This window comes from Erinaceus europaeus, chromosome 11, assembly GCF_950295315.1.
Source record: "Erinaceus europaeus chromosome 11, mEriEur2.1, whole genome shotgun sequence".
Lineage (NCBI taxonomy): Eukaryota > Metazoa > Chordata > Mammalia > Eulipotyphla > Erinaceidae > Erinaceus > Erinaceus europaeus.
In genome coordinates this window covers 112,468,223-112,480,511 of record NC_080172.1, presented here as the reverse complement: position 1 = coordinate 112,480,511, position 12,289 = coordinate 112,468,223, and the positions used below count along the sequence as shown (strand labels likewise).

The following is a 12,289-nucleotide window of genomic DNA, read 5'->3' as shown; positions in this document are numbered from 1 at the left end:
AGTGGTGGATTTGTCATGCAGGCACTGAGTCCCAGCAATAACCATGGTGGCTAAAAATCAAGCAACCAAATAAATAAAATTACAGGAGAGCTTAATACCTAACAAGTACTCTGGGAGTGTTAGATATTATTATTGTATCAATGTCTGAAATCTTTAAGGTCATCAATAATAACTGAAAATGATTTCATATTAAATTAGAAGAAACTTCAAGGATAAAGAAAGCATGTGGCTTAGAGAGTAGGTGAGCCAAACTCTGCCAGTGCAAGCATGGATTCACCGGTTAATTGTTTCATGAACTGCGTGTTATGGCTTTGGAAAATGCATGCAAATATATGCAAATTACATACAAATCCACATAAAAATAGCCTCAGCTATGCCTCCGCACTTACTAGAAAGAGCCCTGGTGGCTTTATACTATTTGTTCAGGTTATGTCAAGTTCCCCACTTGCCCTTTCAGGAAGACTCACAGCTGGAGGCTAGTATGTAGAGGTGTGTGTGCTTCGGGGGTGGGGGGGGCATGCTGGGTGTGCACATGGCTTCAGGGCAGGAGTGAGGGTTAGCTTAAACACTCTGAGGGCAAGTTATACACTGCTCTGCAATCATTGTGTACAGCTGATCCAAAAAAGCTTTAAAATCTCAGGCTCCAAAGTTGTTCACCTATCAGTCAGTCTTTCTAATCAACAGCTGTTTAAAACTCTCCCATTGTGGTAGCTCAGGAGGTGGCACCATGACAGAGCTCCGGACTTGATACACAGGTTTCCGGAGTCTCTGGGTGCTGCATATGCCACAGTGCTCCTCTGGCCTCTCCTCTCATCTCTTCTCCTCTCATCTCCTCTGGCCTCTCCTCTCCCCTCCCCTCCCCTCCCCTCCCCTCCCCTCCCCTCCCCTCTCCTCCCCTCTCACCTCTCCTCTCACCTCTCCTCCCCTCCCCCTCCCCTCCCCTCCCCCTCCCCTTCCCCTCCCCTCCCCTCCCCTCCCCTCTCCTCTCCTCTCCTCTCCTCTCCTCTCCTCTCCTCTCCTGTCCTCTCCTCTGGCCTCTCTTCTCCTCTGGCCTCTCCTCTCCTCTGGCCTCTCTTCTCCCCTCCCCTCCCCTCCCCTCCCCTCCCCTCCCCTCCCCTCTCCTCTCCTCTCCTCTCCTCTCCTCTCCTCTCTTCTCCTCTACTCTCCTCTCCTCTCCTCTCCTCCTCTCCACTCCTCTCCTCCTCTTCACTCCTCTCCTCTGGCCTCTCCTCTCCTCTGGCCTCTCCTCTTCTCGTCTTTTCCTCTCTCTCTTCCCCCCTCCTTCATATTCTCTCTCTATCTCTCTCAATACTAAAACAAAATAAATAAAAAGCTTTCATTGTGATAGAACACTTAGGGCCATACAAGCTGTGAAAAGAACACAGGAAACTAGTTCCTGGGCATTAAATTATTATTTATTTTTTAACTATTTTATTTATTAATGAAAAAGGAGGAGAGAGAGCAATAACCAGATATTACTCTGGTACATGTGGTGCCAGGGATTGAACTCAGGACCTCATGCTTGAGAGTCCAATGGTTTACCCACTGAGCCACCTCCCAGACCACTGAAATTCTCAATGTCCTTAGAACTCATCAGCTGTTCCTGATTTCATCCACCCTATTCCTACCTTTAGGTTACTAGTAATTGAACAGTTTGTCCTCCTTTATATCTTACTGGCTCCTTATAGCCAACAAGTTGCACACACTACCACAACACCATCTTGACTTCTCTGGGCAAATGACCTCACCAATGTGTCCTGGAACCCCAACTGTCCAGAGCCCTGCCCCACTAGGGAAAGATAGAGACAGGCTGGGGGTGTGGATCAACCTGATAATGTACATGTCCAGCAAAGAAGCAATTATAGAAGTCAGACCTGCCACCTCCTGTTGTTTTCGCTAGTCTGGCTTCACGGGCGGGTAACAGACGACCAGGGACTCATGATTGAGCTGTACGCAGTATCTCTTTATTCATGCAGGACACAGCGCAATCTATACCAGGCTAAGCTAAACTCAAGACTACAAACAATCTTGTCCTTATAAATATACTAGCCCAGTAGGGTGGGAACAGGATGTGACCCAGAGAGGGTGGAGAGAAAAGTGACTGGTGAAAATCAGGGTGTGACAAGGAGAGGGGTTGGAGCAGGCAAGAATTCTATCACTGAACCACCAATGCCCTGGAGGGAGGGTGGTGCTTGTTAATAGTGGTTCTTCTTCTAGTGTTTGCCCTTCTTCCATAGCCAGTCAACAGCGTCAGGTTGAGCCTGATGTAGTTTCGAGACCTCCTTTGAATCTGGAGAGGTGGCAGTCATTGACTATGTGGGTCATAGTCTGTCTGGAGCCGCAGGGGCAGTTCGGGTCGTCTCTGGCTCCCCAGTGATGGAACATAGCGGCGCACCGGCCATGGCCTGTTCGATAGCGATTGAGGAGGGCCCAATCATAACGTGCTAGGTCAAAGCCGGTTGACGCTTGCAGGGGTCTGTGATGAGGTGTTTGTTCTTTACCTCAGCTGACTGCCAACTCTGTTTCCAAGAGTCTGGAACAGAGAAGTTCAGTGTAGGCATAGGGGACCAGATTGGGTGACGAGACATCAAGGGTTGGACAGGGTGGGCTAAGATATCTGCGTATATTGGCAGGTCCGGTTGAGCGTAGACGTGGGAAATGAACTTGATGATGCCGCATCCCGACGAATATCTGGCGGGGCGATGTTGCTAAGAACTGGCAGCCATGGAACCGGGGTGGAACGGATGGTTCCAGAAATTATCCTCATGGAGGAATATAATTTGGAATTGACCAAGTGGACATGGGGGCTACGGAACCATACTGGGGCACAGTATTCTGCAGTGGAATAGCATAATGCCAGAGATGATGATCGTAGTGTGGAAGTGCTCGCGCCCCATGAGGAGCTGGCCAGTCTTGCAATGATGTTATTCCTCGCGCCCACCTTTGCTGCAGTTTTTATGAGATGTTCGTGAAATGACAGGGTATGATCGAGAGTAACACCAAGTTAGACTGGCTGGGCTTCATGCCGGATTCTCGTATCGCCAAGCTGCACATTAAGCTCACGCGAGGCCGAGGCATGGTGTAGATGGAAAACAGATGATACCGTTTTTGCAGTGCTAGGGATTAGTCGCCATTTTTTACAGTAATCAGATATCAGAGACATGTCTTTCATGAGTGTTTCCTCGAGGATGTCGTACTTGGATGCCTGAGTTGCACAGCAGATGTCATCTGCGTAGATGAACTTCCTTGAAGAAGTTTCTGGGAGGTCATTGATGTAAATATTAAATAGCGTAGGAGCCAGAACAGAGCCCTGGGGGAGGCCACTTGAGACAAGTCTCCATCTGCTAGACTTGTCACCCAGATGCACCCGGAATCTTCTGTTTTGAAGAAGAAACAATATAGTGTTGGCCACCCATGAAGGCAGGCATCTTGAGATCTTGACTAGGAGACCACGGTGCCAGACCGTGTCATAGACTGCTGTGAGATCAACAAAGACAGCACCCGTCTTTAAATTCTTCTGGAATCCATTTTCAATGTAAGTTGAGAGGGCCAGGGCTTGTTCGCAGGTAGATCTTTCTGGGGAGAAACTAGCTTGGGCGGGTGATAGGAATTTCTCTGTAAGATGAGAAATACGTGACAGAAGTAGCCTCTCAAGGAGTCTGTAACACACGGAGAGGAGAGAAATTGGTCTATAGCTGGCGGCCAGTGTTGGGTCTTTCTTTGGTTTCAAAACCGCTATAATCTTCGCACGATGCCAAACTTTGGGCATAGACTCAGATTCCAAGATGTGGGACAGGAATGAAGCGAGCCACTTCTTTGCCACAGGACCCAGGTTAAGAATGAGTTCCGGGGTGATGTTATCATAGCCAGCAGCTGTTTCCGGTTTAACCCTCTTCAAAGCATCTTCCAGTTCAGACAGTGTAAAGGGAGAGAGTTTTGGAGATGGACAAGATAACCGGAAGTGGGATGACCACTCATGGGAAATTTCTCTTTTCCAGACTGGGTCGATCTTAGCACATTCAACTTGAGTTAGGTGACTGGCCACTGAGTTTGGAGATACGGGAGGATGGGAGGTGGGAGAGGGTTGGCAACCGGCACCCAGTCTGTGAAGAAGCTTCCAGGCCTTCCTACTTGAGTGGATGAAGTTCAGACTTTCCATGAGTTGTTGCCAGCGGGCTTGGCGTGCTGCATCCAGGGAGGCAATGAGATGATCAGCCACATCTGGGTCGCCCGACTCATCATACTTCTTTAGTAGTTGCTCGCATTCAGCATCAAGACAAGGCGTATAGTTAGCACGTCTCCCATGAGGAATGGCTTGGGAAGCTGCTTTGAAGATGGCTTGGCAGAAGCGCCTGTAGGAATCTTCAGAGGGGATAGAGTTAGTTGGAATTGCAGGAATAGATTTGTTGGTAAGATCACTGAACCGACACCAGTTTGCTTTCTGAAAGTTCCATCTTAGTTTCTCTGAGCACAGAATCAGTGGGAGCTGGAGACCAATGTGGATGATAGCTGGGTGGTGATGACTGTGCGGGAAGATCTTGAGAACTTTTCTCGTAGCGGGAAAGGTTTGGCCGTTGACTGTGCTAATCCAGCACAGGTCGGGTGACGAGTCTTTATTCCATCTAGCACTGTGAAAAGAGCCTGGCTGTTTGGGATCGTATAATAGGGAGAGGTCATTCGCTGAAGCCCAGTCAGCTAAGATAGAGCCGTCAGCACGAGTGGAGGAATATCCCCAGTCTTGGTGATGACTATTAAAGTCTCCAACGTAAACGGCTGGGTGATTCGGGCTAGGCAGGTCCTTATTATCCCATGAGGCACTGGGAGGCTTATATACGTTGACGAGCTGAATAGTTCCAATAGTAATGGAGTCGTGGAAGGTCGAAGAGGCCGTATGGTAAACGTCCGCAAGACACGATTTGGTGTAGATGGCTCGGCCGTGTTTAGGATGGAGATTATAGCATATTAAATCAAATCCACTGATGGAGAATCGAGCAGCTTCATCGACTGCTATATGTGTTTCTTGTAGGCAGATAACATCTGCCTGATGCTGTATCTCCAATTGACCAATAAGAACGTGTTTGGCAAAGGACAGCCCCATAACATTAAGTTGGAGGACTCGAAGAGCAGGACCAACAGCTTGAAAGCTGTCAGGAGCTGCTTGTTGTTGGCTTTGAAAGTGACTGGGATCCATGTGGATTCAGTCGGCTAGGAAGGATCGTCAGTTTCTCCAATGAATGGGTACTCACGAGATGCACCACGGGAAGGTTGATCCAATGCATCCCATTAATAGTGGTTATGTAAATAGAATAGTGTTAAGCAGGGGGGATTAAACTAATGAAACAGAAGGGGTTTTTAGATGCATACCAACAACCTCCTGCACCCTTTAAGAAATTTTGGTCCATACCCTCAGAGGGATAAAGAACAGGAAAGCTTCCAATGGAGGAGATGGGATGAAGAACTCTAGAGGTGGGAACTGTGTGCAATTGTACCCCTGTTATCTTGCAATCTTGTTAGTTATTATTAAATTATTAATAAATTATTTTTACAAAAAGAACTCCTCATCTGTGATAAGCATAGTAGTCAGTTAACCACAGGGTTTTGTTTTCTGTGAGATGGACACAGTGACTGATAGGCTGACCATCTGACAATAGATTTTGGGTGTAAAAAGGTGCCCTTGTCTAGTTCATGAATATGTGTAGAATCCCCACCACAGTGGTGTGGACAAGGAGAGGAAGCCATAGGCCCACTGAGCAGTGTGCAGCACTTACAGGGTTAAATAAGTTATTTCATTGCATAATTACAGCGGCCCACAGCCCTCGAACTTTCCAGGGGCAGCTAGACTTCACGTTCTTTGTCCAACCCTCATTCTTTCCAGCAGAATCATTCTGCCATACATGCATGCACTCACTGTTCGTGGCTTTCCAGCAGAATCATTCTGCCATATATGCATGCACTCACTGTTCGTGGCTTTCCAGCAGAATCATTCTGCCATACATGCATGCACTCACTGTTCGTGGCTTTCCAGCAGAATCATTCTGCCATACATGCATGCACTCACTGTTCGTGGAGAAAAGATACATTGAGGACCTACCACTGGCCAGGTCCTTTACAGCCCCCCAAGTTGAAAAGATGAAAAAGACACAATTTCTTCTTTTAAAAACTTTAAATTATCTTTATTTATTTATTGGATAGAGACAGCCAGAAATTGAGAGGGAAACAGGAGATAGAGAGGAAGAGAGAAAAGGAGACACTAGCAACACTGCTTCACCATTTGCAAAGCTTTCCCCCAGAAGGTGAGGACCGGTGCCTTCAATCCAGGTCCTTGCATATCTTAACCTGTGCATTCAACCAGGTATGTCACCACCTGGCCCCTAAAAGACACAATTTGTCCTCACGAGAATCTTCTTCTCCTGTCTTTGCTCCTACGTATTTCTTACGTTCCTTTTTTCTTTTTCTTTTTTTTTTCTTTCTCATACCAGAGCTCAATAAAGATCCAGTGAGGAAGGCAAACATATTACCCATAAGTGTCACAGCATAGGCAAGGGGCAGACACAGAAACTTGGACAGTGAGCATTATGAAGGAGGAAATAACTGGCTGTACCTGGAAGGTCAAGGCCACCTGGAGAGGTGAAGAGGATCCTGCCAGGTGGCGGGGTAGAGGGAACATGGTGTGCTAGGGCACAGAAGCATGAAGCCACATGGCCATGTGCTCTAAGATCTGATTCAGAAAAATATGTCGATGGTGATGGTGTCAAGATGTACCTCTCCCTACTCACCCCAGCCCAGCCATCCCTGACTCCTCCTAATGCTCAAGACTGTTAATAACTCACAAGCCTGGCCTGGCACTTTCCATATACTCTGAGTCCTTGACTTACTAGCTGTCTTGCTGTTAGGGCTGTTGCTGGTGCAAACACTGTCTCTTCAAGGAGACTGCAAGTACCCTCTGGCTGTCCCTTTGTCTCTCCAGGACCCAGATTAATGTTTCTTTCTCTTGAATATTAAGCAGGAAACAGACATGTGGTGCTAGAGGGATGCAAACTGACATCCGACATCCTTTTTAGGAATCTAGTATTTATGGGTCACCCACTCTGATATTGTGTCACCTTTTAATTTGTACAGTGTCTCCCCTACTTGTCATAGTGGCCCTATGGCTACAAATCTCCATTTTAGAGATGAAGGAACTAAGACAGAGATTACTTCACTTGCAGAGGAGACATAGACTCTGTGGCAGAACTAGGAATTGAAAAGTCAGAATGCCTGACAGGAGGGCCTATGCTTTTAGTTCTGACTCTACCAAAATATACTGCTTCTATCACAGTGACTGTAATAATGACACAGTATGGAGATTAAGAGACCAACAGGAAAGTCCTGAAGTCTAACCACATTGCAGTTATGTCTTCTTATGGTTTCTCCATCAGCCATGGACTCCCGGAACACAGAGCTGCCCTGCTCCATCTCTGTGGCCCCATCCCCAACACAGCACCTATCCTCCCAAAATGGAGAACAAAGGGGACCAGGAATCATCCTTGGTGTCTCTGCAAGGTCTCCCTGAAGGAGGCCAAGATTACTGAAGCCAAACCTGGAACATGAAGAGAAGCAAGTTAGCAGGAGGGTATTGGGAGGCTTGAAGGAGGCTGTGACAAAATCACTTAGGGGGCACCATGTGCTATTGATAGAGAAATAGGAGCTAGAAATGTCCTGTAAGGAGTTCCCAATTCCACAGTTACTTCAGGGGTTTGATGGAATACTTTGTGTTCCATTCATGGTAAGAACCAAGGCTGTTTTGGGAGAGGTGAAGGTCTTCACTCCTCCAGAACAAGTCCTGGGCATCTCCAGATAAGACACCAATAGAAACTGCAAGTCTAGCTGAAAACCATTGCTTCTAAGGCACAACATTTCCGAGTTCACTTCTGGATCCAATTCTACATGCGGGGTGGCGGGGTGGGGCGACATAATGGTCTCAGTGGGTGAATTTGATTTAGTGGCAGAAGGTAGAGTGAATAAAAGTAAACTAACTAACAAACAAGCAAGATAATGTTAAATGGTAAAAAAAAATGGCTTGAAGAAAAGAAAACAAATTAGCATAAAGAGTGACTGGGGGGCAAGTGAGATCAATAAAAACCCATCTGAAGAGAGGACTGGAAAAATCCAAATGGCTAAATGGTATGAACTATGTCAAGAGTTGGGGGAAAGAGTTCCAGCCAGAGGACACAGTAAAGACATATGTCCTGTGGGTGAGAACACAGTGATGAAATAATTAGGCTAAGGGCCCAGAGTGGCTGAAGGGTGGTGAGTCTTCCTTACAAGCCTGGATCAAGGGCAAGAGTGGCCCAGAGTGAATGAGAGCAGCATGTGGGGTTCGACCTTTCTTCGTCTGTCAGCTTTCCCCCTTGTGTGCAGCACTGCACCGGCTAGCTCATCCTATGTGACCAATTTCCCAGAAGTGTATCAGCTTAAAGCAAAGTATGTATTCAAATGTTACGTATTTACTTCTTATAAGTTCATGGTTCCTCCTGAGTCTCCTGAGTACTGGGGATTAAGACCAGGATCTCTGGGTTCTCAGCTATGAAAACCTGGTACTCAAATGCATGTAGCTTTTCCTCCTGTCACACAAAGTGTTTGATTTTTGTTGTTGTAGGCTGCATTGGGACCTCGTGTAGGCATGATTTTATTGCTCCTGGGTGAACTGTTTGAGATAGAAAAAAGACAGAGGGAAAAGACACCATAGCACTGAAGCTTCCCACAGCACCACTGGCATTCTCATCTAGTGTCTGGGCTCTAACCAAGGTGTATACATAGCAAGGCAGCATTCCTGTCATGTAAACTATCTTCTGACACCCAAAGTTAAAAATTTTAAATTTTTTATTATCTTTATTTATTGGATAGAGATAGCTAGAGATCAAGAGGGTAGGGCAGATGGGGGGGGAAAGAGAGAGACAGAGAGAGAGAGATATATATATCTGCAGCACTGCTTCACCATTTGCAAAGCTTCCCCCCATGAGTGGGAGCTGGGGGCTCAAACTCAGGTCCTTGAGCATTGTAACATGTGTGCTCAACCAGGTGCACCACCACCAGGCCCCCTAAAGTTAATTTTTAAAATTTTATCTATAAAATAAAAAATAGAAAATATTGACAAAACCATAGGATAAGAGGGGTAAAATTCCACACATTTCTCACCACCAGAGTTACATATCCCATCTCCTCCTCTGGAAGCTTTCCTACTCTTTATCTCTCTGGGAGTATGGACCCAGGATCATCATGGGGTGCAGAAGGTGGAAGGTCTGGCTTCTATAATTGCTTTTCTGTTGGACATGGGCATTGGCAGGTGGATACATATTCCCAGCCTGTTTCTATCTTTCCCTAGTGGGGCAGGGATCTGGAGAGGTGGGGTTCCAGGACACATTGGTGAAGTCCTCTAACCAGGGAAGTCAGGTTGATGTCATGGTAGTATCTGCAGCTTGGTGTCTGAAAAAGCATTAAGATATAAAACAGAACAAATTGTTAAATAATCTGGAGCCTAAGGGCACGAATATAGCAGATGAGATTTGGGCTCTCCATTTTGGAAAAAGTTAGTAGATTTATTTTAGGTATATTCTAAGGGGCCCATGACTTTACTAATTTTTTTCCTGAGCCCAATAGCTGACATACAGGTGGGCCAAAGATATTATCTGGGGTGATGGTGTCAAGGTTGGAAATAGGGCTAGAAAGCTGGGTCAGGGAAGAGAGTAGCTCCTAAATATGGGAAAAGCATATAAATACCATTAACTGTAAACCCTACTGATTTGATCTGGTGCCTATATTCTGTGCAGGAGCCTGTGTAAACTCTGCATCCCTATAGGTCTGAGCTCTCATTCTGTGATCATAGCTAGGAACATTCTAGGCTGCACCCATTGTTGGATCCATCTTCCTCCAATGTTAATTTTTAAACTTATATAATTTTCTGGGTCAGAAATCAAGGCAAGCCCTTCCAGGGTATCATGCCGCCACAGAGGCCATGTTGTTCAGCCCATGGCCACTTCAGGGTGTGACTGGGAGGGCTTTGCCTCAAGTTTGTGTTGTTGTCGGACAGATTCATGAGCTCATGGGTGGGTGGGCTGATCTGAATTCACCCTCAATCCCCCACCATGTGGTACCTCCAACATGGCAGCTTGCTTTGGTAGAGCACGCAAGTTAAAAATGATGAGAGAGAATCTGGGAGCAAGATGAAAGAAATTACCTGTTGTAACACTGGTCAAATCATGAGTCCTATCCCCATTCAAATAATTCCTGCCACACACAGGAAGTCATAGGAGGGATCCAAGCAGGAAGCTAATGTGATTTGATAGATATCTTCAGAGGATTGATTTGTTTTTCTTGAGTCCTGAGAGTGGGAGTGGGAGTTGGAGTTGGGAGGAAGAAGGTCAGGTCAGTGGAGAGTGTTTGTAGAAGATGATGCCAGCTTGGAGAAAGGAGATGACAGTGGAGTGATAATAGGAGAGCCAAAGAGTTTTGCTGATGAATAGGAGTTGGTGCCCGGGGAACATATGTGCCTCCCATCTATGGGAACACAGTGCCTTTGACACTTGAGATGGAGACTCTGTATCTTACTCTTCCTAAGAAAGACAGGGTGATACTATCCCCATCTCCCTCTGGCCCTGTCCAAGGTCACATACACATTTGCTGGGTGGTTGGCCTGCATCAGGAGCACCAGCCGTGAGCAGAGAACAGATGTCTCCTTGTGCCAGGCTGAGCATGACTGAACCTATGTCTTCAGTCTCATTAGGCTGCCCCTGCTCAGACCAACAAGACAGTGAGTGTGTGTGTGTGTGTGTGTGTGTGTGTGTGTATGTGTGTGTGTGTGTGTGTGCAAGAGAGAGAGAGAGAGAGGGTGAGAGAGACACAGAGACAGAGAGAGAGAGAGAGAGAGAGAGAGAGAGAAGTGGTCAGCCTCTAAGTGTGCTCAGAGTCAGCTTGAGCTGGAGGCAGTTAAGCTGTCTGTGAGTGTCTGTGTCAGTCTGGTGAGTTATAGCTGGCTTGAGAAATGATTCAAGGCAGGAAAAGGTACTAAAACTGCCCCCTTGTATATTTGTGCATCACTGACAAATTCCAGAGCAACAAACACTTGCATTTTTTTAATTTTTAACCTGAAGAATCTTATGCTTGCGAAATCCTTACCTGTTAGAGGAGAAAAGCAAAATAAATAGTAAGGCAGCTGGTATTTACTATGTCAGCCTTCCTCTTGAGCTCTTGAGAGATCTCCTTTAATCCATGACAAACTGAAACTATAGGTACCTGTGTGATTTTATTTCATAGATGGGAAAAACCAAGATTCAGAAAAGCTAAGCAATTTGTCCCCAGATGACAAAGGCAGGAGATAGGAGAGTCAGGATTTGACCCAGTTCTGCCTGACTCCAAACCCATTGTCCTAACCACTAACATCACCGTGTCTCCCATTCAGGCTGACTCCAGTGTCGTTTCCTGATGCCAGATAGAAAAGTAGGAATAGGAGCTTATCTTCTAGAAAGTGAGCTCAGCATTGACAGAGAGGAACAAATCAGAAGTGGGTTCTATGCTTGGTTCACTACCTCAGCTTTCATGATCATAGGCAGCAGTGGTGTCCCCTGCTGGTAAGCGTGAGTAAACACAGCAAGAAGGATCTTGGGGCTGGTGAATTAATGGAGGGAAAGAGTTCCAGAGAGCTGGTTCCACTGAATCAGACCTGCCCAGGCAAAGGGCTAGGGCCACTTTTCCTGGTGTGCAAAGGGCATCTGTCCTCATGCCTCTTGCCTCCCTGAATCCGGTGCTCTCTCCAGCATTCCATACCTATCAGGCTCAGGCAAAAAGTACTAAGGTCATGGCTCCTTGAAACACACCTAAAATAGACTTCCTAGCTTCTTCCCACATGAAGACCCCTAATTTCATCTGCTCTATTCATACCTTCAGGCTCTTGTTGATTAAACAATTTGTCCTTCTTTATATCTTACCACCTCTCAGCCATTAAGCTGCAGACTCTACTATGATGCCATTCTGATGTCCCTGGACAGATGACCTCACCAATGTGTCCCAGAGCCTCACCTCTCCAGAGCACTATCTCATTAGGGAAAGATAGAAACAGGCTGGGGGTATGGGTCCACCAGCAGGGAAGCAATTATAGAGGGCAGGATCCCAACCTTCTGCACCCTTCCCCCCAATTTTTGGTCCATACTCTCAGAGGGACAAAGAATAAGGAAGCTTCCAATGGAGGGGATGGGACACGGAGCTCTGGTGGTGGGAACTGTGTGGGATTGTACCCCTGCTATCTGACAGTCTT

At 46.6% G+C, this 12,289-nt stretch overlaps 1 long non-coding RNA gene across 1 annotated transcript in view; it reads left to right on the top strand.

The window, feature by feature from the left end:
* The window catches only part of LOC132541446 (uncharacterized), a 66,544-nt gene extending 58,706 nt beyond the window's left edge, over nucleotides 1–7,838 (top strand). Inside the window, exon 4 of the long non-coding RNA XR_009552652.1 lies at nucleotides 7,419–7,838. This is a non-coding gene — a long non-coding RNA (uncharacterized LOC132541446). The remainder of the gene's footprint in view (nucleotides 1–7,418) is intronic.
* Nucleotides 7,839–12,289: the final 4,451 nt, after the last annotated feature.